Source organism: Grampus griseus (genome assembly GCF_964374135.1).
Source record: "Grampus griseus genome assembly, chromosome: 2".
In the NCBI taxonomy this organism is placed as follows: domain Eukaryota; kingdom Metazoa; phylum Chordata; class Mammalia; order Artiodactyla; family Delphinidae; genus Grampus; species Grampus griseus.
The window spans coordinates 107399643-107426357 of NC_139018.1; the positions used below are offsets into that span (position 1 = coordinate 107399643).

The 26715-nt window shown below is 40.1% G+C and overlaps 1 protein-coding gene across 1 annotated transcript in view; it reads right to left on the reverse strand.

Annotated features, from left to right (window-relative positions):
- The window catches only part of CSNK1G1 (casein kinase 1 gamma 1), a 140668-nt gene that overhangs the window by 113652 nt on the left and 301 nt on the right, over positions 1-26715 (reverse strand). The window lies entirely within an intron of this gene.

Here is a 26715-nt window from a genome sequence, read left to right on the forward strand (position 1 = left end):
AAGAAAATTATAAACCAATATCCCTTACAAATACAGATGCAAAAATCCTCAACAAAATACTAGCAAATCTAATCCAACAGCATATTAAGAGGATTACACATTATGAAAAACTGAGATTTACCCCAGGTGGGTCAATAATGAAGACCTATCAATATAATATACCACATTAATAGAATGAAGGAGAAAAACCATATGATCATCTCTATTGATGCAAAAAAAGCATTTGACAAAATCCAACACTCTACCATGATAAAAAATATTCAAACTAGGAATAGAAAAGAAATCCTTGGGACTTCCCTGGTGGTCCAGCGGCTAAGAATCCGCCTCCAATGTAGGGGACGCGGGTTCGATCCCTGGTCAGGGAACTGAGATCCCACATGCCGCAGAGCAACTAAGCTCAACTAAGCCCGCACATTGCAGTTACTGAGCCTGCGTGCTCTGGAACCCGCGTGCCACAGCTGGAGAGAAGCCCGAGCGCCACAACCAAGATCCTGCGCATGCAATGAAGATCCCGCGCGCCACAACTAAGACCCAAAGCAACCAAAAAAAAAGAAGAGAAATCCTTCATCGTGATAAAATGACTTTTATTGAGAACCCACAGTTAACAAACTCAATGGTGAAAGACTGAAAGCTTTCCCCCCTTGAGAACAGGAACAAGACGAAGATGCTGTTGTTTGACACTTCCATTCAACATTGTACTGGAAGTTCTAGCCAAAGCAGTTAGGCAAAAAAAAAAAAAAAGCCATCCAAATTGGAAAGAATAAAATTATCTCTATTCACAGATAATATTATCCTATATATGGAAAACCAAAAGAATAGACACACACAAATTATTAGAGTTAATAAATTCAGCACAAAAATCAGTTGTATTCTTACACACAATGAACAATCTAAAAGTGAAATTAAGAAAACAATTCCATTTATAATAACATCAAAAAATATACTTAGGAATAAATTTATCTACGGAGGTATAAGAATTGTACACTGAAAACTGGAAAAAATTGCTGAAAGAAATTAAAGAAGACCAAAACAAATAAAAAGATATCCCACTGCTCAAGGGTTAGGAGACTTAATATTGTTAAGATAGGATTACAACTCAAAGCAACCTACAGATTCAATACAATCCATGTCAAAATTCCATTGGCCATGGGGAGGGTGAGGGGGAGTCTCAAGAGGGAGGGGATATATGTATACATATAGCTGATTCACTTCCTTGTACAGTAAAACTAACACAACGTTGTAAAACAATTATAATCCAATAAAGATGTTAAAAAAAATTCCAGTGGCCATTTTTGCAGAAAAGGAAAACCTGTTCCTAAAATTCATAAAGAGATTACCATTTTCTGCTCTGACATGTAAAGAGCAAGGAAGTCACTGTTCCTGTCCTCACAAGAAAACCAAACAACAAAAACTCTTCTTAGCTCCATCAGAGAATTGAGATCACAGGGTAGATCACTGCCCTGAAAACTGGAGAGAGAGGAGGACAGGGAAAATCCCAACTTACTGGAAGCAAAAGCCCAGGAGTATAAGCCCGTTGTCGGAGACATTATTTCTTTTTCATAAATTCTATAAGCAAGGAGAGGATGAAATATTTAAAGTATTAAAAAAAAAACCCTAGAATTCTGGATCCAATAAAATTATCTTTCAGTAGAGGAGAAGTAAAGAATTTGTCAGACAAACAAAAACAGGGAATTTATCGTCAGCACATGTGCCTTGCAAGAAATGTCTAAAGAAGTTCTTCAGAGAGAAGAAAGATGACACAGGTCAAAAACTACATAAAGAGCACTAGAGAGGAATAAATGAAGGTAAAACAAAAATTCTTTTTCTTAATTGATCTAATAGATAAGTATAGGTTCAAAATAATAATAGTAACAATGTATTAAGTGATTACACTTTATGGATAAGTGAATGAATCACAGAAATGTTTTAAGGGAAAGGAGGGAGGAACTGAATATCCTGTTACAAGGTACCTGCATAAACCACGAAACAGTACAGTGTTATTTGGAAGTAGGCTTAGATTAGTTATAGCAAACCACAGAGTAACCACTAAAATTTTTTAATTAATATGCAATTGCAAGGGACAACAAATAGCCAAAATCCAATCTTGGAAAGCCTTGAAAAACAAAACAAGATACCACTTATACCCACTAGGATGGCTATAATTACACACACACAGACACACTATAACAAATTTTGGTGAAGATGTAGAGAAATTAGAATGCTTGAAAGTTGCTGGTGAGAATGTAATTGTCACACTTCCTAATATAAGACCTAAATACAAGAGCTAAAACTATATAACTCTTAGAAGATATACAAATGGCTAATAAGCACACGAAAAGATGTTTAACATCACTGGTCATTGGGAAAATGCAAATCAAAAACCACAAGACACCTCATCACACCTACCAGCATGGCTATAATCAAACACTGGAAAATAAGTGTTGGTGAGGGTGTGGAGAAACTGGAATCCTGCTTATGCACTGCTTATAGGAATGTATTTAAAACAACTCAGGGAATTCCCTGGTGGTCCAGTGGTTAGTACTCTGCACTTTCACTGCCTAGGGCATGGGTTCGATCCCTGGTCAGGGAACTAAGATCCTGCAAGCGGCATGGCACAGCCAAAAAAAAAGAAAAACCTCAGCAGTTGTAGAAAACAGTAGGTAGAGTCCTCAAAAGAACTAAACATAGGGACTTCCTTGGTGGTCCAGTGGTTAAGAATCCACCTTCCGATGCAGGGGACTTGTGTTCAATCCCTGGTCAAGGAACTAAGACCTCACATGCCAACTGAGCCCAGTGCCCTAGAGCCCACACACCACAACTAGAGAGCCCTCGTGCCCCAACCACTGAGCCTACGAGCTCTGGAGCCCACGGGCCACAACTAGAGAGAAGCCCGCGCACTACAACTAGAGAAGCCTGCATACCACAATGAAAGATCCTGCATGCCACAACGAAGATCCCGCATGCCACAACTAAGACCCAATGCAGCCAAATAAATTTAAAAAAAGAAAAAGAGCTAAACATAGAATTACCATTGGATCCAGCAATTCCACTTCTGGATACGTACCCAAAAGAAGTAAAAGCAAGGACCTGAATGGATGTTTCAAACGTGTTCAACATCGTTTCAGTTAAGGAAAATAAAAAAGTTTGGAGATAGTGGTGATGGTTGCACAACATTGTAAATGTACTTAATGTCATAGAACTGTACACTTAAGAATGGTTAAAATGGGGAAATTCATGTTACACATATTTTACTACAATTTTTCTTTAAAGCAAGGAAAGGCAGAGAAGGAACTATTATGTGAATCTGTGCACTAATCACTTAGGAAATATGACAGATTGAGGAGGAGAGTTCCATTTAATGAATAATTATTTAATGAATAATTTAAGTAATGAATAATTACTTAAAACGTAAAATCTGACCAATCATAAACAAATAAAATGGAAACTCTCTACAAAAAAAAAAATTGGCAAAGGACTTGTATAGACATTTCACCAATAAAGATACACAAATGTCCAATAGGCACTAGAAAATACACTCAACATCATTAGCCATTAAGGAAATGCAAATCAAAATCATAATGAGAGGGCTTCCCTGGTGGCGCAGTAGTTAAGCATCCATCTGCCAATGCAGGGGACATGGGTTCTAGCCCTAGTCTGGGAAGATCCCACATGCCACAGAGCAATTAAGCCCCTGCGCCTCAACTACCGAGCCTGCGCTCTAGAGCCCACGAGCCACAACTACTGAGCCCAAGTGCCACAACTACTGAAGCGTGCACGCCTACAGCCTGTGATCTGTAACAGGAGAAGCCACCCAGTGAGAAGCCCGCGCACCACAACAAAGAGTAGCCCCCGCTCGCTGCAACTAGAGAAAGCCCATGTGCAGCAACGAAGACCCAACGCAGCCAAAAATAAAAATAAATAAATTTATTTAAAAAAAAACATAATGAGATATCACTTATACCCATTAGGATGGCTATAATTAAAAAATAAATAGGGGGGACTTCCCTGGTGGTCCAGTGGTTAAAACTCCATGCTTCCACCGTAGGGGGCATGGGTTCGATCCCTGTGAGGGAACTAAGATCCCCGAATGCTGCAGCACAGCCAAAAAATGAAAATTAAAAAATAATAAATAAATAAATAGGGAATTCCCTGGCAGTTCAACGTGGCCCCAGGTTCAATCCCTAGTCGGGGAGCTAAGATCCTGCAAGCTGAGCAGCAAGGCCTAAATAAACTAGTAAATAAATAAATAACAAATTTCGGAGGATACAGAGAAATTAGAACCCTTGGACATTGTTGGTGAGAATGTAAAATGGTGCAGTCACTGTAAAACAGGTGGTGGTTCCTCCAAAAATAAAAAGTAGGATTACCATATGATCCAGCAATTCCATTCCTAGGTACATATCCCAAAGGACTGAAAGCAGGTATTCATACAAAAACTTGTATCTCAACATTCATAGGAGCACTATTCACAATAACCAAAAGGTAGAAACCACCAAAAATGTCCATCAACTGATGAATGAATAAACAAATGTGGTATATCCATACAATGGAATATCATCCAGCCATAAAAAGAAATGAAGTTCTGATACATGCTACAACATGGATGGGCCTAGAAAATGTTATGCTAAGTGAAAGAAGCAGACACAAAAGGTCACATATTATATGATTCCATTTGTATGAAATACCCAAAATAGGTAAATCCATAGAGATAGAAAGCAGATTAGTGTTTACCAGGAGCTGTGGAGAGAGAGGAACGGGGAGTAACTGCTTAACAGGTTTGGGATTTTTCATTTGGGGATGATGAAATGTTTTGAAACTAGATAAAGGTTATGGCTGCACAATACTGTCAATGTAGCAAATGCCACCAAATTGTGCGCTTTAAAGTGGCTGATTTTATATTATGTCAATTTTATCTCAATGAATAAGAGGGTGATAGAACAGAACTGATAACATCTTATGAAAACAATTACCCAAACATGTTATTTTACTATTTACTGCTTCCCAACTAAAACAAAATAGCACTTAAATAGTTCTTAAACTGTCTTAAGATGTTCCTGACCTTTTTCTAAATCACAATATCTCTCTAGAGAGGGAAGAGTGGTATTACAGAAAGCTTCTCAGGCATAATTGACTTAAAGACTTATCTACTCTAAAATCTAAAGGATATTTTTAAAAAGATGGATGAGGTTTTAAACTCACTCACCATGAGCAAAAAGGCCAAACAAAACTCAGAAACTCAGCTATCCCAAGTTACTTTAAACTTTTTACCTAAAGAGCACAATACAAAAATTTCCATTGATTACTTCTCACAGTCACTTTTACAATATAGTTTCAAATGGGCTAAATGACTTGCCCTGGTACCCACTGTAAGCACTACTTCCCTTCTGACAGTCACTTTCCCCTTGCTATCTGTCACCTAGGGCTGAAACTTTTGAGTCTTCCTTATCTCTTGGTTTCTAGTTACTATGAGCTGTTTCTTCAAGAGACTTCTGAGGTAGAAGTACTTAGCTTGACATCTGTGTCTCCCACTTATCAACAGTGTGAAAGCTGGAGGTAACCTTTCTTTGCCTCACTTCCTGTCCGTATAATGGGAATAACAGCCACACCTCAGTGGCTTGCTGTGAGAATGAGATAATGTATACAAAGCATTTAGCAAACTCCCATGATATAAACACTAAACAAACTGCCATCACTATTATTACTGTTCTGTGTTTTCAATGATATTTCCCGAGAACAGACCCTCCCTGCTGCTAGATTATATCCACTAGATTATGTCTGCACCTCCTCAACTGGCTTCCTTCATTCCTCTTTCAGTAGTCCAAAGGATTCTGCACATCATAAACAGATTTACCTTGTACATACAAATACATCCTGTTACTCCCCAGCTTAAAAAACCTTCAATGGGTCTGTACTTATTACGACATCAAATCTAACATTCTCTGCCTTTCATTATCCTCTGTTAACAGCTGTTCTCAAACTTTAGCGTACATCAGAATCATCTGGATTGCTTGTTAAAAACACATGGTTAGAACCCACCCCCAGAGTTTCCAGTTCAGTAAGTCTGGAGCAGAGCCTCAGAATTTGCTTTGTAATAAACTTCCAGGTGATTCTGATGCTGTTGGTTGAGGAACCACACTTTGAGAAGTGAGAAGTACTGCTTAAAATATGACCCCCTTCTGCCTCCTTAATCTTAGTTCTTCCTACTCCCTAACCAGTACATACGACTTTCATTAGTTTCACAGGCTGTGCCCAATTCTCTCTCCCTGAGTTAACTTTGCTGCCCCAAAAGACTTTCTTGCTTGCCCAAATCATAACCATCCTGTAAGCCTGCACATTACAATCATCTTGGGAAAGCTTTTAAAAACGATGGATGGGGGAATTCCCTGGCAGTCCAGTGGTCAGGACAAGGGCGCAGGTTCAGTCTCTGGCCAGGGAACTAAGATCCCACAAACTGTGGCACGCCACCCCTTCCCACCGCCCCCCAAACAAAACAAAACAAATAAAATTGTGGATGTCCCACACCTGAGATTCTGATTCAACTGATCCTGGGGACAAGTTGCCCCAAGTGATTCTAATAAGCAGGCAAAGTTGAGATCCACTACTTGACCTTCAATCTCCTTCTGACCAGAATTATGAACGCTCACTAAATTTTCTTCCCCCTAAATTCCTACAGTGTTACCAGATTATATCATGAAGTTTGCACTTAGTTACATATCAAACTGTTACTCTCTTTCATTTTAAATTCATTCTCACACTTGATCAATTATCACATCTTTAATTTCTATATTACTACAATACTAGTATGGTGATAATACACAGTAGGAACTCAGTGTTTACTTCCTCACTGACTGTGGATTCAAATTGGAATTCAAAGCTTTGAGTATTTCTACTCTATACAATTCAGGAAACTATACTCCTTCTTTTATACTCTGCAACAAACTCATTTTGTTACTGAGTCATTTAACTCCTTCCTTCCCCAATAAATAAATTGGAAAAAAATACTAATGCATCAAAATGCTGTGGAGAATAATAAAATGATTAATAGAATCATAATGGCTTCAGAGTTGCTTCCTTAGAGCAAATAGCCTTTTCTAAATCCATTAAAGACTGTTTCAAAACAGTTAAAGAGAATCAAAGCACACATATTTAAAGATGCTGAAGCTCTGAATAGTTCTATGATTTGTTTTCTCAACAGATGTGCATCCTTCAAGCCCTGAATTCACCACATGCATATTAAATTAATCTGTACTTTCAGTTCTATATAACACTCCACTCTAGTTTTATAAATATACCACCACATGAAGCAGAATTCCATAGTTCCTTTATGACATTAAATATTAACAGATTACCTCCACTGTGCAAAGAAAAAATACATTAAGATTCATTTTAGGGACTTCCCTGGTGGCGTAGTGGTTAAGAATCCACCTGCCAATGCAGGGAACGTGTGTTCAAGCCCTGGTCCGGGAAGATCCCACATGCCACGGAGCAACTAAGCCCGTGCGCCACAACTACTGAGCCCACGTGCCACAATTACTGAAGCCCATGCTCCTAGAGCCTGTGCTCTGCAACAAGAGAAGCCACCGCAATGAGAAGCACATGCACCGCAACAAAGAGTAGCCCCCACGCGCAGCTACGAAGAAGACCCAACGTAACCAAATACAAATAAATAAAATATAAATATATTTATTTTTAAAAATTAACAGATTATCTCCACTGTGCAAAGAAAAAATACATTAAGATTCATTTTAGGGACTTCTCTGGTGGCACAGTGGTTAAGAATCTACCTGCCGGGCTTCCCTGGTGGCGCAGTGGTTGAGAGTCCACCTGCCAATGCAGGGGACACGGGTTCGTGCCCGGGTCCGGGAAGATCCCACATGCCGCGGAGTGGCTAGGCCCGTGAGCCATGGTCGCTGAGCCTGCGCATCCGGAGCCTGTGCTCCGCAACGGGAGAGGCCACAACAGTGAGAGGCCCGCGTACCACAAAAAAAAAAAAAAAGAATCTACTTGCCAATGCAGGGGACACGGGTTTGATCCCTGGTGTGGGAAAATCCCACGTGCCACGGAGCAACTAAGCCTGTGTACCACAACTACTGAACCCGTGTGCCACAACTACTGAAGCCCACATGCCTAGAGCCTGTGTTCCACGCCAAGAGAAGCCACCACAATGAGAAGCCCATGCACGGCAAGGAAGAGTAGCCCCCGCAACTACAGAAAGCCCATGTGCAGCAATGACGACCCAACGCAGCCAAAAATAAATAAATTTTTTTAAAAAGATTCATTTTAATACAGCCAAATATGTGCTTGCTAAATATAGGCTATAATATCTTCATTATTTTTGAATTGGCTGATTTCTATCTAGAATGTGAAAAATAACAAATTTGCTCTTAACTAAAGATCCAGTGACACCTGGTATTTAAAGAAATACTAACTCAACACTTCAGAAATTAACCAGGATTTCAACTAAATACCTGAATTCTAATACTGTAGAAGTTTAATTGTCTACTTAAATTTCCCGGAAATTTTATGTCTTATACAATCATTATTTCTTCATTAACTAAAGAGAACGAATTAGTGTATTATATATGTCAGGAGACCTGGGTTCCAGTGTGACTCATTAGCTATACAATCTAGATCAAGTCTCTTAGTCTCTCTGCACTTAAGTAGTCTCAGCTGTAAAATGAAAAAGTCTAACTAGACCATTTCCATGTTTTCTTTTACTTTATGATTCCATAATCTATGAAACTCAAGAAACATAAGCATTAACCAAATGGATCCCATTAAAGACAAAGCGAGCTTACGTATTGATTTGACTTGGAGAGCAGCTATCTTTGGAAAACCTAAGTGCTTTCACACAAACACATCATTCCTCATGTCTGTTTTTATTTAACTAGGTGAAAAAGCAAACAAAATCCATCAAACATGGAGTTATTAAACAATTTTTGCATCATACTAAAGATGACTGGAATATTTGGATGTCACAATACCAATTAAGTTAACATGTTTAGAAAACAGAAGGTGTCCTAGAAATCCAGACAGGACAATTTTAAAGCCAACTGAAAGAGGATTCTAACAATTACTACTCAGGCTATGTGATAAACAGTGCCTCAGGACAGCATTTTATTGCTTTTAAAATAGATACTTCCACTCTGAATCCAAATTGGAAATATCAGGCAACTACAGCAGTACCCATGATATCTCTTCCTACTCAAACGTTGCCAGCTCAAGTTTCTGGATGGCCTTCAACAAATGTAACAGGAAGAAGCAAATACTGGAGATGGCAGCCAAGAAATCTGTATAGCTGAAACCTGCACAACTATAAAATGTAAGTGGCAAAGGATCTTAACTTTAGTAACAGTTCAGAAATCCTGAATTTAGATCTCCTATCAAGCCCCTTTACCACCTGCAACTGTCATGTGAACAGTACCACATTTAGCTCACACTTCCTAATGCCCAATTACATATCTCAAAGAATTAAAGCACCTGCCAATTAACACCTAATGACGTAGTATCAGTCTTTTTGAAAGGGAAACTTGAGACTCTGAATAATGCTTCCAATTACATCTCATAGTTAGAAAAATCTCTTTTCAAAACTACCCCCAGGAATTATTTCATACATTAATTTTCTAAAAAAGAAAAAAATACTCAAGGGTTGGGGTGTGAGGGAGGGATAAATTGGCAGAGCACAGAGGACTTTTAGGGCATTGAAAATACTCTGTAACGGGCCAATATCACCGATGAACATAGATGCAAAAATCCTCAACAAAATACTAGCAAACAGAATCCAACAGCACATTAAGAGGATCATACACCATGATCAGGTGGGGTTTATTCCAGGAATGCAAGGATTCTTCAATATACGCAAATCAATCAACATGATACACCATATTAACAAATTGAAGGAGAAAAACCATATGGTCATCTCAATAGATGCAGAGAAAGCTTTTGACAAAATTCAACACCCATTTATGATAAAAACCCTGCAGAAAGTAGGCATAGAGGCAACTTTCCTCAACATAATAAAGGCCATATATGAAAAACCCACAGCCAACATCATCCTCAATGGTGAAAAACTGAAAGCATTTCCACTAAGATCAGGAACAAGACAAGGTTGCCCACTCTCACCACTCTTATTCAACATAGTTTTGGAAGTTTTAGCCACAGCAATCAGAGAAGAAAAGGAAATAAAAGGAATCCAAATCGGAAAAGAAGAAGTAAAGTTGTCACTGTTTGCAGATGACATGATACTATACATAGAGAATCCTAAAGATGCTACCAGAAAACTACTAGAGCTAATCAATGAATTTGGTAAAGTAGCAGGATACAAAATTAATGCACAGAAATCTCTGGCATTCCTATACACTAAGGATGAAAAATCTGAAAGTGAAATCAAGAAAACACTCCCATTTACCATTGCAACAAAAAGAATAAAATATCTAGGAATAAACCTACCTAAGGAGACAAAAGACCTGTATGCAGAAAATTATAAGACACTGATGAAAGAAATTAAAGATGACACAAATAGATGGAGAGATATACCGTGTTCTTGGATTGGAAGAATCAACACTGTGAAAATGACTCTACTACCCAAAGCAATCTACAGATTCAATGCAATCCCTATCAAACTACCACTGGCATTTTTCACAGAACTAGAACAAAAAGTTTCACAATTTGTATGGAAACACAAAAGACTCCGAATAGCCAAAGCAATCTTGAGAACAAACAATGGAGCTGGAAGAATCAGGCTTCCTGACTTCAGGCTATACTACAAAGCTATAGTAATCAAGACAGTATGGTACTGGCACAAAAACAAAAATATAGATCAATGGAACAGGATAGAAAGCCCACCTTCATGAAGAACCTAGGGGTAAGACAGGAATAAAGACACAGACCTACTAGAGAATGGACTTGAGGATATGGGGAGGGGGAAGGGTAAGCTGTGACAAAGTGAGAGAGTGGCATGGACATATATACACTACCAAACGTAAAATAGATAGCTAGTGGGAAGCAGCCGCATAGCACAGGGAGATCAACTCGGTGCTTTGTGACCACCTAGAGGGGTGGAATAGGGAGGGTGGGAGGGAGGGAGACCCAAGAGGGAAGAGATATGGGAACATATGTATATGTATAACTGATTCACTTTGTTATAAAGCAGAAACTAACACACCATTGTAAAGCAATTATACTCCAATAAAGATGCAAAAAAAAAAAAAAAGAAAATACTCTGTATATTAAAAGGATGAATAATTGTTACTGTACATTTTTCCAAACCCATAGTAAGTACAGAACAAAGAATGAACCCTAAATTAAACTACAGACTTTGGGAAATTATGATTTGTCCATGTAGGTTCATCAATTATAACAAATGTACCACTTGGGTAGGGGATATTGATAATGGGGGAGGCTATGCATGTGTGGGAACACATATGGGAAATCTCTGTACCTTACTCTTAGTTTTACTGTGAATCTAAAACTGCTCTAAAAAGTAAAGTCGTTTAAAAAATACCATATTAACATTTTTAGAATAGAAAACATCTTAATAACTGGACAGGGACTTCCCTGGTGGTGCAGTGGTTAAGAATCCCCTTTGGCAGGGGACACGGGTTTGATCCCTGGTCTGGGAAGATCCCACATACCGTGGAGTAACTAAGCCCATGCACCACAACTACTGAGCCTGTGCTCAAGAGCTCGCGAGCTGCAACTAGTGACCCCACAGGCCTAGAGCCCATGCTCAGCAACAGGAGAAGCCACCGCAATGAGAAGCCCACGCACTGCAACAATGAGTAGCCCCCCCTCACCACAATGAGAAAGCCCATGCACAGCAACGAAGACACAATGCAGCCAAAAATTAATAATAAATAAATAAAATTAAAAGAAAAACAGAACAACTGGACATCCTTGTGCAATAATATGAATATAGACACAGTCCTTAAACCTTCTACAAAAACTCAAATGGATCTTACAACTCAGTGTAAAATGCAAAACTATATAAACTCTCAAAGATAGCATAGGAGAAAATCTATGTGCCCTTGGGTTTGGCAATGAGTTTATAGATACAACACCAAAAGCATGCTCAATGAAAGAAAAACTTGTAAAGCTGGACTTTATTAAAACTAAAAACTTTCATACTATTAAAGACACTGCTAAGAGAATAAAAAGACAAGCCACAGATTGGAAAAAAATATTTGCCAAAAATATAACTGATAAAGGATTCCTATCCAAAATATACAATGAACACTTAAAACCCAACAATAAGAAACAATTTAACAATGGGCAAAAAGATCTGAAAAGGCATCTCACCAAAGAATATACATAGATGGCAAACAAGCATATAAAAAGGCAGTTCAGGGGCTTCCCTGGTGGCGCAGTGGTTGAGAATCCTTCTGCTGATGCAGGGGACACGGGTTCGTGCCCTGGTCCTGGAGGATCCCACATGCTGCGGAGCGGCTAGGCCTGTGAGCCATGGCCGCTGAGCCTGCGCGTCCGGAGCCTGTGCTCCGCGATGGGAGAGGCCACAACAGTGAGAGGCCCGCATACCGCGAAAAAAAAGGCAGTTCAACACTGTATGTCATTAGGAAATTACAAATTAAAACACCTATTAGAAAGGCTCAAGTACAAAAAACTGACGATATCAAATTCTAGCAAGTACTCAGAGCAACAGGAACACTCATTCATTGGTGATGGGAATGCGTATTGGCATAACAACTCTGAAAGACAGTTTCACAGTTTCCTACAAAATTAAACATAGTCTTATCATACAACCCAGCAATCACACTTGTTCTTTACCCAAAGGAGCTGAAAGCTTACGTACACACAAAACCCTGCACATGCCACCCCCCCAAAAAAATGGAAGCAACTAAGATGTCCTTCTATATTTGAAGGGATAAACAAACTGTTACATCCATATAATACAAAATTATTCAGCAATAAACGGACAGAAGCTAGGAGACTGGTTCAAGATGGCGGAGGAGAAGGACATGCACTCACTCCCTCTTGAGAGAACACCGGAGTCACAACTAACTGCTGAACAATCATCGACAGGAAGACACTGGAACTCACCAAAAAATGATACTCCACATCCAAAGACAAAGGAGAAGCCGTAATGAGATGGTAGGAGGGGCACAATCACAATAAAATCAAATTCCATAACTACTGGGTGGGAGACTCACAAACTGGAGAACACTTATACCACAGAAGTCCACAGAAGTCCACTGGAGTGAAGGTTTTGAGCCCCACGTCTGGCTTCCCAACCTGGGGTTCCAGCAACGGGAGGAGGAATTCCTAGAGAATCAGACTTTGAAGGCTAGTGGGATTTGACTGCAGGATTTTGACAGGACTGGGGAAAACATAGGTTCCACTCTTGTAGGGCACACACAAAGAAGTGTGTGCAGCGGGACCGAGGGGAAGGAGCAGTGACCCCACAGAAGACTGAACCAGACCTACCTGCTAGTATTGGAGGCAGAGGCAGGCGGTGGCTGTGGCTCACCATGGGGACAAGGACACTGGCAGCAGAAGTTCTGGGAAGTACTCCTTGGTGTGAGCCCTCCTAGAGTCCACTATTAGCCACACCAAAGAGCCAGGTAAGCTCCAGTGTTGGGTCGCCTCAGGCCAAACAACCAACAGGGAGGGAACCCAGCCTCACCCATCAGCAGACAAGCAGATAAAAGTTTTACTGAGCTCTGCCCTCCAGAGCAACACCCAGTTCTACCCACCAGTCCCTCCCAACAGGAAGCTTGCACAAGCCTCACAGATAGCCTCATCCACCAGAGGGTAGACAGCAGAAGCAAAAGGAACTACAATTCTGCAGCCTGTGGAAGGAAAATCCCATTCACAGAAAGATACACAAGATGAAAAGGCAGAGGACTTTGTATCAGATGAAGGAACAAGATAAAACCCAAGAAAAACAACTAAATGAAGTGCAGATAGGCAACCTTCCAGAAAAAGAATTCAGAATAACTATAGTGAAGATGATGCAGGACCTCCGGAAAACGAATGGAGGCAAAGATCGAGAAGATGCAAGAAACGTTTAACAAACACCTAGAAGAATTAAAGAATAAACACCTAGAAGAATTAAAGAACAAAGAGAGATGAACAATGCAATCACTGAAAAGAAAAATACACTAGAAGGAATCAACAGCAGAATAACTGAGGCAGAAGAACGGATAAGTGACCTGGAAGATAGAATGGTGGAATTCACTGCTGCTGGAACAGAATAAAGAAAAAAGAATGAAAAGAAATGAAGACAGCCTAAGAGACCTCTGGGACAACATTAAACGCAACAACACTCGCATTATAAGTGTCCCAGAAGGAGAAGAGAGAGAGAAAGGACCTGAGAAATACCTGAAGAGATTATAGTTGAAAACTTCCCTAACATGGGAAAGGAAATAGCCACCCAAGTCCAGGAAGCACAGAGAGTCCCAGGCAGGAGAAACCCAAGGAGAAACACACTGAGACACATAGTGATCAAACTAACAAAAATTAAAGACAAAGAAAAATTACTGAAAGCAACAAAGGAAAAATGACAAATAACATAAGGGAACTCCCATAAGGTTAACAGCTGATTTCTCAGCAAAAACTCTACAAGCCAGAAGGGAGTGGCACGATATATTTAAAGTGATGAATGGGAAGAGCCTACAACCAACATTACTCTACCCAGCAAGGATCTCATTCAGATTTGAGGGAGAAATCAGAAGCTTTACAGACAAGCAAAAGCTAAGAGAATTCAGCACCACCAAACCAGCTCTACAACAAATGCTAAAGGAACTTCTCTAAGTGGGAAAGACAAGCGAAGGAAAAGACCTACAATAACAAACCCATAACAATTAAGAAAATGGTACTAGGAACATACATATCGATAATTACCTTAAACGTGAATGGATTAAATGCTCCAACCAAAAGACACAGGCTCGCTGAATGGATACAAAAACAAGACCCATATATATGCTGTCTACAAGAGACCCACTTCAGACCTAGGGACACATACAGACTGAAAGTGAGGGGATGGAAACAGATATTCCATGCAAAAGGAAATCAAAAGAAAGCTGGAGTAGCAATACTCATATCAGATAAAATAGACTTTAAAATAAAGACTGCTACAAGAGATGAGGAGGGAGACTACATAATGATCAAGTCATCAATCCAAGAAGAAGATATAACAATTATAAATATATATGCACCCAACACAGGAGCACCTCAACATATAAGGCAACTGCTAACAGCTATAAAAGAGAAAATCAACAGTCACACAATAATAGTGGGGGACCTTAACACCTCACTTATACCAATGGACAAATCATCCAAACAGAAAATAAGGAAACACAAGCTTTAAATGACACGATAGACCAGACAGATTTAACTGGTATTTATTGGACATTCCATCCAAAAACAGCAGATTACACTTTCTTCTCAAGTGCACATGGAACATTCTGCAGGATAGATCACATCTTGGATCACAAACCAGGCCTTGGTAAATTTAAGAAAATTGGAATCATATTAAGCATCTTTTCTGACCACAGCGCTATGAGATCAGAAATCAATTACAGGGAAAAAAACATAAAAAACACAAACACATGGAGACTAAACAATATGTTACTAAATAACCAAGACATCACTGAATAAATCAAAGAGCAAATCAGAAAATACCTAGAGACAAATTACAATGAAAACACAATGATCCAAAACCTATGGGATGCAGCAAAAGCAGTTCTAAGAGGTAAGTTTATAGCAATACAAGCCTACCTCAAGAAACAAGAAAAATCTCAAATCCTAAAGGAACTAGAGAAAGAAGAAACAAAACCCAAAATTAGTAGAAGGAAAGAAATCATAAAAATCAGAGCAAAATAAATGAAATAGAAACAAAGAAAACAATAGCAAAGATAAATAAAACTAAAATCTGGTTCTTTGAGAAGATAAAAAAAAAATTGATAAAACTTTAGCCAGAGTCATCAAGATAAAGAGGGAGAGGACTCAAATCAATAAAATTAGAAATGAAAAAGAAGTCACAACGGACACCACAGAAATACAAAGCATCCTAAGAGACTACTACAAGCAACTCTATGCCAATAAAATGGACAACCTGGAAGAAATGGACAAATTCATAGAAAGGTATAAACTTCCAAGCCTGAACGAGGAAGAAATAGAAAATATGAACAGACCAATCACAAGTAATGAAATTGAAACTGTGATTAAAAATCTTCCAACAAACCAAAGTCCAGGACCAGATGTCTTCACAGATGAATTCTATCAAACAGTTAGAGAAGAGCTAACACCCATCCTTCTCAAAGTCTTCCAAAAAATTGTAGAGGAAGGAACACTCCTAAACTCATTCTATGAGACCATCACCCTGGTACCAAAACCAGACAAAGATACTACAAAAAAAGAAAATTACAGACCAATATCACTGATGAATATAGATGCAAAAATCCTCAACAAAATACTAGCAAGGGCTTCCCTGGTGGCGCAGTGGTTGAGAGTCCGCCTGACGATGCAGGGGACATGGGATCATGCACCGGTCCGGAAAGATCCCACATGCCACAGAGTGGCTGGGCCCATGAGCCATGGCCGCTAAGCCTGCGCGTCTGGAGCCTGTGCTCCGCGACGGGAGAGGCCACAACAGTGAGAGGCCTGCGCACCGCAAAAAAAAAAAAAAGAAAAAAAATACTAGCAAACAGAATCCAACAACACATTAAAAGGATCATACAGCATGATCAAGTGGATTTATCCCAGGGATGCAAGGATTCTTCAGTATACGCAAATCAATCAATGTGATACACCATATTAACAAATTGAAGGAGAAAAACCATATGATCATATCAGTAGATGCAGAAAAGGCTTTTGACAAAATTCAACACCCATTTATGATAAAAACTCTCCAGAAAGTGGGCATAGAGGGAACCTACCTCAAAATAATAAAGGCCATACATGACAAGTCCACAGCAAACATCATTCTCAATGGTGAAAAACTGAAAGCATTTCCTCTAAGACCAGGACCAAGACAAGAATGTCAACTCTCGCCACTATTATTCAACAGTTTTGGAAGTCCTAGCCACGACAATCAGAGATGAAAAAGAAATAAAAGGAATACAAATTGGAAAAGAAAAAGTAAAACTGTCACTGTTTGCAGATGACATGATACTATACATAGAGAATCCTAAAGATGCCACCAGAAAATTACTAGAGCTAATCAATGAATTTGGTAAAGTTGCAGGAAACAAAATTAATGCACAGAAATCTCTGGCATTCCTATATACTAACAACGAAGGATCAGAAAGAGAAAGTAAGCAAACAATCCTATTCACCACTGCAACAAAAAGAATAAAATACATAGGAATAAACCTACCTAAGGAGGTAAAAGACCTGTACTCAGAAAACTATAAGACACTGATGAAAGAAATCAAAGATGACACAAACAGATGGAGAAATATACCATGTTTTTGGATTGGAAGAATCAATATTGTGAAAATGACTATACTACCCAAAGCAATCTACAGATTCAATGCAACCCCTATCGAACTACCAGTGGCATTTTTGCAGAACTAGAATAAAAAATCTTAAAATCTGTATGGAGAAACAAAAGACTCCGAATAGCCAAAGCAGTCTTGAGGGAAAAAATTGGAGCTGGAGGAATCAGACTCCCTGACTTCAGACTATACTACAAAGCTATAGTAAACAAGACAATATGGTACTGGCACAAAAACAGAAATATAGATCAATGGAACAGGATAGAAAGCCCAGAGATAAACCCATGCACCTATGGTCAACTAATCTATGACAAAGGAGGCAAGGATATACAATGGAGAAAAGACAGTCTCTTCAATAAGCAGTGCTGGGAAAAATGGACAGCTATATGTAAAAGAATGAAATTAGAACACACCCTAACACCATACACAAAAATAAACTCAAAATGGATTAGAGACCTAAATGTAAGACTGGACACTATAAAACTCTTAGAGTAAAACATAGGAAGAACACTCTTTGACACAAATCACAGCAAGATCTTTTTTGACCCACCTCCTAGAGTAATGGAAGTAAAAACAAAAATAAACAAATGGGACCTAATGAAACTTAAAAGCTTTTGCAAAGCAAAGGAAACTACAAACAAGATGAAAAGACAACCTTCAGAATGGGAGAAAATATTTGCAAACAAATCAACAGACACAGGTTTAATCTCCAAAATATATAAACAGCTCATGCAGCTCAATATTAAAAAAACAAACAACCCAATCCAAAAATGGGCAGAAGACCTAAACAGACATTTTTCCAAAGAAGACATACAGATGGAGAGGAAGCACATGAAAAGCTGCTCAATATTAGAGAAATGCAAATCAAAACTACAATGAGGGGCTTCCCTGGTGGCGCAGTGGTGGGCTTCCCTGGTGGCGCAGTGGTTGAGAGTCTGCCTGCCGATGCAGGGGACGTGGGTTCGTGCCCCGGTCCGGGAAGATCCCACATGCCGCGGAGCGGCTGGGCCCGTGAGCCATGGCCGATGAGCCTGTGCGTCCGGAGCCTGTGCTCCACAACGGGAGAGGCCACAACAGTGAGAGGCCAGCGTACGGCAAAAAAAAAAAAAAAAACTACAATGAGGTATCACCTCACAGCAGTTAGAATGGGCATCATCAGAAAATCTACAAACAACAAATGCTGGAGAGGGTGTGGAGAAAAGGTAACCCTCTTGCACTGTTGGTGGGACTGTAAATTGATACAGCACTATGGAGAACAGTATGGAGGTTCCTTAAAAAACTAAAAATAGAATTACCATATGACCCAGCAATCCCACTACTGGGCATATACCCAGAGAAAAACATAATTCAAAGAGACACATGCACTCCAATGTTTACTGTAGCACTATTTACAATAGCCAGGTCATGGAAGCAACCTAAATGCCCATCGACAGACGAATGGATAAAGAAGATGTGGTACATATATACAATGGAATATTACTCAGCCATAAAAAGGAATGAAATTGGGTCATTTGTAGAGACGTGGATGAATCTAGAGACTGTCATAGAGTGAAGTAAGTCAGAAAGATAAAAACAAATATCGTTTATTAATGTGTATATGTGGAACCTAGAAAAATGGTACAGATGAACTGGTTTGAAGGACAGAAATAGAAACACAGATGTAGAGAACAAACGTATGGACACCAACGGGGGAAAGTGGCGGGGGGAGGGGGAGGTGGTGGTATGAATTGGGAGACTGGGATTGACATAGATACACTAATATGTATAAAGTAAATAACTAATAAGAACCTGCTGTATAAAAAATAAACAAAATTCAAAAATTCAAAAAAAAGGACAGGAGCTATCAAGCCACAATAAGACATGGAGGAACCTTAAATGCATATTACTAAGTAAAAGAAACCAATCTTTAACAAAGCTACAGGGACTTCCCTGGTGGCGCAGTGGTTAGGAATCCGCCTGCCAACGCAAGGGACACGGGTTCGATCCCTGGTCCAGAAAGATCCCACATGCCACAGAGCAACTAAGCCCACGTGCCGCAACCACTGAAGCCCGAGCGCTGCAACAAGAGAAGCCAGTGCAATAAGAAGCCCGCGCGTCGCAACAAAGACCCAACGCAGCCAAAAACAAACAAACAAAAAACCTACATACAGACTTCCCTGGTGGCACAGTGGTTAAGAATCTGCCTGTCAACGCAGGGGACATGGGTTCGAGGCCTGGTCCATGAAGATCCCACATGCCGCAGAGCAACTAACTAAGCCCGTGTGCCACAACTACTGAGCCTGTGCTCTAGAGCCTGCGAGCCACAGCTGCTAAACCCACGTGCCACAACTACTGAAGCCTGTGCCTGGAGCCCATGCTCTGCCACAAGAGAAGCCACTGCAATGAGAAGCCCACACACCACAACGAAGAGTAGTCCCCGCTCTCCGCAACTAGAGAAATGTGCAGCAATGAAAATCCAACACAGCCAAAAATTAATTAATTAATTATTTTTTAAAAAGCTACATACTATATGATTCCAATTGTATGAAATTTTGGAAAAGGCAAACTATAGAGACAGTAAAAAGGTCAGTGTTTGTCAGGAATTCTGGAGGAAAAAGAGGAGGGATGAATAGGTAAAATGGGATTTTTTTTCCGGTGGTAAAACTATTCTGTATGAAACTGTAATGGTGGGTACATGTTATTATACATTTGTTATAACCCACAGAACCGACCAACACAAAGCGTGAACCTAATGAAAACTATGGATAATAATAATGTATCAATATTGGTTCATTAATCGTAACTAACATAGCACACTAATGCAAGATGTTAATAATGGGGGAGGGACCTCCCTGGTGGCGCAGTGGTTAAGAATCCGCCTGCCAATGCAGGAGACACGGGTTCGAGCCCTGGTCCACAAGATCCCACATGCTGCAGAGCAACTAACCCACGTGCCACGACTACTGAGCCTGCGCTCTAGAGGCCGCGAGCCACAACTACTGAGCCCATATGCCACAGCTACTAAAGCCCACGCACTCTAGGGCCTGTGCTCCACAAGAAGAGAAGCCACTGCAGGGAGAAGCCTGCGCACCACAACGAAGAGTAGCCCCCACTGGCCACAACTACAGAAAGCCCACACACAGCAATGAAGACCCAACCCAGCCAAAAACAAATAAATAAATGTTTTTTAAAAATGGGAGAAAATGGGGGGGGAACTGGTTGGGAATTAAGTGGGTATGAAGAGAGATAAAACTCTCTACCTGCTCAATTTTTTTGTAAATCTAAAACTGTTCAAAAAAATAGTCTTAATTTTTTTAAAAAAGTTGGGCACCCACAATCTCAAAGAGTACCTATTGCTACTTTAAACTACAGAAATCCTAGCAAAGTTGAAAAAAAAAAACTAATAAAATCAAATTTGAATAAGCATTTAAATAAATTTAAATGAAAAGAAATTAACTTTTTCTTTTTTTTTTGGCCACGCGGTGCGGTTTGCAGGATATTCCCCAACCAGAGATCAAACCCGGGCCGCCACAGTGAAAGCATGAAAGTGCCAAGTCCTAACCACTGGATTGCCAGGGAATTCCTGAAAAGAAATTAACTTTAATCTCCTTGCCTTTTTATTGGCTTGGTCATATCTCTGCTCACTAGCACATACATCAGAGAGTGACCTCTAGGAAAGAGAGAAGAAATCCAGCTGGGAAACTGCTTCACCACAGTTATGGTTAGCAATTTAGCCTGAAAAACTGAAATTTGGTAATCATCATGGACACTCAAGCGCGCGCGCACACACACGCACACACACACACACACAACTTAAAACATTTTCACATCATTCACTGATGCCAACAGACAATTTAAAGTGTATTTATAAATCTATCAAGATGGATGTAATGTGTGATACTCTCATTCAGAAGCCCAAAAGTCCCCAATGCCTCTTCTTCTAGTTTAAAGAATTAGAAAGTGAAAACTACAGAAACCAATGTGGTCCAATGCTGTTGTTTCTTAGAAAATTTATGTGACATTTTGATGGAGACACCAAACTGTAGCATTTTGATAGGCTTACCCAGCACCCAGAGGTGTTACACCAAGTTCTCTTTGACAGCCAGGGCAATGGCTACCTGTTCACTCAGCTTCTCTGGCCAAGACAAAATCCAAGAGAATTCCCCTTTCCCCAATATGTCTATGCCTCCATAATGATGGGTGAGCAATTAATGAAGAACAATTCCCATCCCTGACACCCCAGCCCCTGCCATAACTACACTGCCTACTTGGAGCTTCTGGGTGAGGAACAGACTACAAGGGCAGTTTATCTGTTTTCCCACATCACCAGAACATTCCTATTGCAGACACAGCATGGCTCTCTTCTATCCAAAAGACTCTCTCTTCAGATAACTTCTGGGATATCATACCACTTTTACTTTATAGTTTTTCAAAGATGCCTGGGTCTTTCTGGTCCATGCTAAGTGCCCGACTACTGTAACTTGAACTAGACACATTCTTTTCCAGCTCAGTAAATCCAAAAGCTTGTGCTCAGGAGTATTAAAGATTCAAACTGAAAAGTGACAAGTATGTACCCTATGAACTGTATGGTATCACTTAGGTGAAAACTATAGCAATTGGCATAAGGTAAGGCAAAACTCACTACTCAAAGAATAAGTTTAAGTGGATTCATCAGTAAATAAAAAAAAACAACAACAGAAACTTCTCTTCTGGTTGTAATATCAGAGGAAAAAAAGGATTTATTCTATATCTCCATAATCCATTTTTTTAGCAACTTCTACCAATAAGTGGACTGTGGTAAGCACTAATGACAAGAATGGTTTATTAAGCAAATGACGACAAAGATGTATGAAGCTATCTCATGTTCAGATAGTCTGAAATAACAATTACTTTTAACCAATGTCTGTGATCCTTCTGTGTAATTCAATATAAAATGCAAGTTCTTTTAGTAACAGGTTCACCGGTATAGCTGAAATTATATAAGCTAAATCTACTGAGGGTTTTTATGTAAAAAAAAAAAAAAATCTGATAAATTCAAAGCCACAAACATGAAGGGGTGAGGGAACAGGAATCTGAAGCAGATGGCATCTCTCTAATTTTTTTTCCCCGAGTCCATCTTGAACACAGTCCCAATAATGTCAAAATCCAATTTAGCTCTCTAAATAAGTAACCTACAAAACATAAAACGCTAATTCTGAAGTAAATTCATTCTCTTTTCTTTTTCTTCCCAGCTTCTCAAAGTTTCTATATTAGGCAGAAATGAGCAGAGACAAGTTAGATGTTCAATAGAGAAAAACTATCGTTCCACAAATTCTTAAGTTCTTTCATGAAAATCTACTTCCACTTATTTGAAGCCATTGAAGCAGTTTCTATCAAGATTGGTGGTAATAAAATCTGTCTGTGATATCAGCATTTTTTTCTGGATACAATGATTATTTATCTTTATTAGAGAGCAAATCATAGTCCAAAAAGAAATAAGCTCTAAAATAGAAACAAGCTCTGGAAGAATACTCATTTGGTTTGAGGAAAGCACTGCCTGGTATTTTTTAAACATTTCCATAGTAACTCACTCCTGATTTGGCAGCACCAATAAAGTTAACTGTACTTTGTTCATTATATATTCTAGTATGGTATACAAACCTTCCCAATCTTTCCTAAAGTTTTCTGAGACCATCCAAGACACAGACATTAAAGGAAGGTTTAGTCATTTTTAGATTTCCTGACCAGCAAATTCCATAACTGACAATTGCAAAGATCTGTGGAATGGCCACATACTTTGTTTAAGTGGAAAAGGTCACTGAGAAAAGCATTATCTGTAACAGTCTCTATTATTGCCCACATTTTAAATATACCTTTTTCCAGCTAGTATCCTAACTCTTATACCAAAATGAATTATTTATTAAAGTGTTATGAGAAGATAGGGAAAAAAATGGGAACTTCTCATGGCTTTACCAAAGCAAGATAATATCATCTCAACTTTAAGATTCAAAAGATACTGAAAAATAATGATCCAGGAAAACGCAGTTAAATGCTTACATATACACTAAAGACTTTACAGTGTACAGAAAAGCCACTTAGAACGTTGAATAACCTTACAAAACATGTAGTAAAAACATAATTAGATACCTTATTAATAATCTTAAACATATTCATCCATTCAATTTGACCAATATTTATTTGGTGCCTATTATGTAGCTGCAGTGGTGGATAAAATTTAAAATAGTATTTCTACCTCAAGAAGCATGAAACATAGCTGGACAGTTTTATTTTATTTTTTATTTTTTTGCGGTACGCGGGCCTCTCACTGTTGTGGCCTCTCCCGTTGCGGAGCACAGGCTCCGGACGCGCAGGCTCAGCGGCCATGGCTCATGGGCCCAGCCACTCCGCGGCATGTGGGATCTTCCCGGACCGGGGCACGAACCCGTGTCCCCTGCATCGGCAGGCAGACTCCCAACCACTGCGCCACCAGGGAAGCCCTAAAGGAAGTTATTTGATTTTTATCTTTTGAGTATAAAGTACATTAAAAAATTAATAATTAAAAATTACTGGGAATTTCCTGGCTGTCCAGTAGTTAAGACTTGGCACTTTCACTGCGGAGGCCTGGGTTCGATCCCTGGTCAGGGAACTAAGATCCCTAAAGCCATGCAGTGTGGCCCCCCGCAAAAAAAAGAAAAAAAAATTACTAACTTCAAGTTACATCAAAAAGCAAACTACATTAGCTGAAAATCTGGCATATAATAGATTACAAATAACTATATTGTTTTAAATCTACAAAACAAATGAATATAAAGACTTCAATGATGTGGGCTTCCCCCGTGGCGCAGTGGTTAGGAATCTGCCTGCCAATGCGGGGGACACGGGTTCGATCACTGTTCCGGGAAGATCCCACATGCTGTGGATCAACTAAGCCCGTGCACCACAACTAGTGAGCCCACGTGCCGCAACTACTGAAGCCCGCATGCCTGGAGCCCGTGCTCCACAAGAGAAGCCACCTCAATGAGAAGCCCACGCACGGCAACCTAGAGTAGCTCCCACTCGCTGCAACTAGAGAAAGCCTGCGCACAGCAACGAAGAGCCAATGCAGCCATAAATTAATTAATTAATTAATTAAATTTATTTTTTTAAAAAGTGGGGCTTCCCTGGTGGCGCAGTGGTTGAGAGTCCGCCTGCCGATGCAGGGGACGCGGGTTCGTGCCCTGGTGCGGGAGGATCCCACATGCCGCGGAGCGGCTGGGCCCGTGGGCCATGGCCGCTGGGCCTGCGTGTCCGGAGCCTGTGCTCCGCGGCGGGAGAGGCCACAGCAGTGAGAGGCCCACGTACCACAAAAAAAAAAAAAAAAAGTGATTAGCCTGGTACCTGACCAAAAAAAAAAAAAGACTTTATATTTCTGAGATATATTTCCACATTATCATCACAAATGATTTAAAGGCAGAAATTCATTCCATTTGCATTTATTTTATAGAATATTGTACATATAAAAATTCTGTAAGTTTTGCTAATAGTTTAAATCTAATTAAGATGAGTCATGCTACTTGTGATTTTATTCTTAAAATTATAACTACTTTCTTCTATTTTATGCCCCAATTTTAATTCTCTCCAGACATGTGATGTTAATTAAGATTTATATACATTCCTTTTTTTTTTTTTTTTTTTTTTTTTTTTTTTTGCGGTACGCGGGCATCTCACTGTTGTGGCCTCTCCCGTTGCGCAGCACAGGCTCCGGACGCGCAGACTCAGCGGCCGTGGCTCACGGGCCCAGCCGCTCCATGGCATGTGGGATCTTCCCGGACCGGGGCACGAACCCGCATCCCCTGCATCGGCAGGTGGACTCTCAACCACTGCGCCACCAGGGAAGCCCTACATTACTTTTTAAATTTTTTTCTTACCAATCCATACTACACACATCACAAATCTGAGAAAAACCTTTGAAACATTATTGGTCATTTCAGTTAATGCATATATTCTGCTTTATTTTTAAGAGTTTTAAGAAACTACTGATAACTGAATTTCATGCTAGTTATGATCAATTTCTAGAGGCTACTGAAAGTCCTGTTGTATATATATGTTTTGGAATATTATCCAGTTCTGTTCCTATCTCAAACCTCATTCCACAAAACTGGGCTACCCTGACTGCATAAGATTAAAATTATTAATAATTCATCTTTCAACTGGAAGGTGCTTCCATTTAAAGTGGACTGCTATTTAGATATATTACCCCCCTCTTACAATACTGATTAGAATTTTAACTCGTGTTACTTATGAAAAAACTGAATCTCTGGTAGGTTCCATGACTTGCCCAAGGCCAACAACTAGCCAGTGGCAGTCCGAGTTCAATCCCAGATTTACCTAACCTCAAAACCAATACTTCCACTTGACCACAATTATCTCCTTAAAAGATTATGAGGCAGGCTCAAAAGCAGGGAATCTTGTCTCTCTGAAGGTTCACGCAACTATTCTGAGACATTGATAACCACACAGTACCTACAATTCAGTCACTGATTGAAATATAAATGAAGAGGATCTGTGTGCTTCATTTAAACTAGGTCAAGCTCACTGGCAGGTAAGAAAGATGTTGGAAAAGGCTTGCCTCAACACGTCTTGCCTAGACCTCTGTATCTTTACGGTTCCCCCAGTCTATTTTCTAAAAACACGCGTATCTACCAAATAAGGCTATGCCAGACCAGCTTACAGTTTGCTGGTTTCCAGAACTGCACTTTTCTAAAATAATTTAGACCAAACTTAATATTGAGCTGGGAGACTTGGTTGAATATGTCAATCTGGCACTTTCCGAACATTCGAAGTATCATTTGGGGCCACAAGCCCAGTTCCACCCTCTTTCTTTTACGCTGTGATGCCTACCCACTTGGGGAGGGGGCTACCGCCCCTGTGGGACACTGGGGCAAGAGAGCAGTTAAGGAAGAAGTGGGGGAAACGCACGGAAGTTGGGAGGAGGGAGGTCTCCTTACCCACTCTTCTGCCCTAGCTCTGCCAAGGGCGGCTCCCCACGGTGCCCAGCCGACTCACAATCCCCGAAGCCGGGCTCTGTCCCAGAGGGGTGGGCAGAAAAAGCAGGCAATGGAAGTATGGGATTGCCCCATCCACCCCGCCGGGGTCCATGCTCTCCTTCTGGACCTAGAGGATGCTCCCTCTTTCAGAGCTAAACCTCCAGGTGGCAAACTCCCCGTCCACACCGCCCGAAGTCTTCTGCATCTGAGGGGGCGCCTCCTCCGCAACCTCGACACGGCCACCCGAAACTCTCCGCCAGCCGTCATCCCCAGCC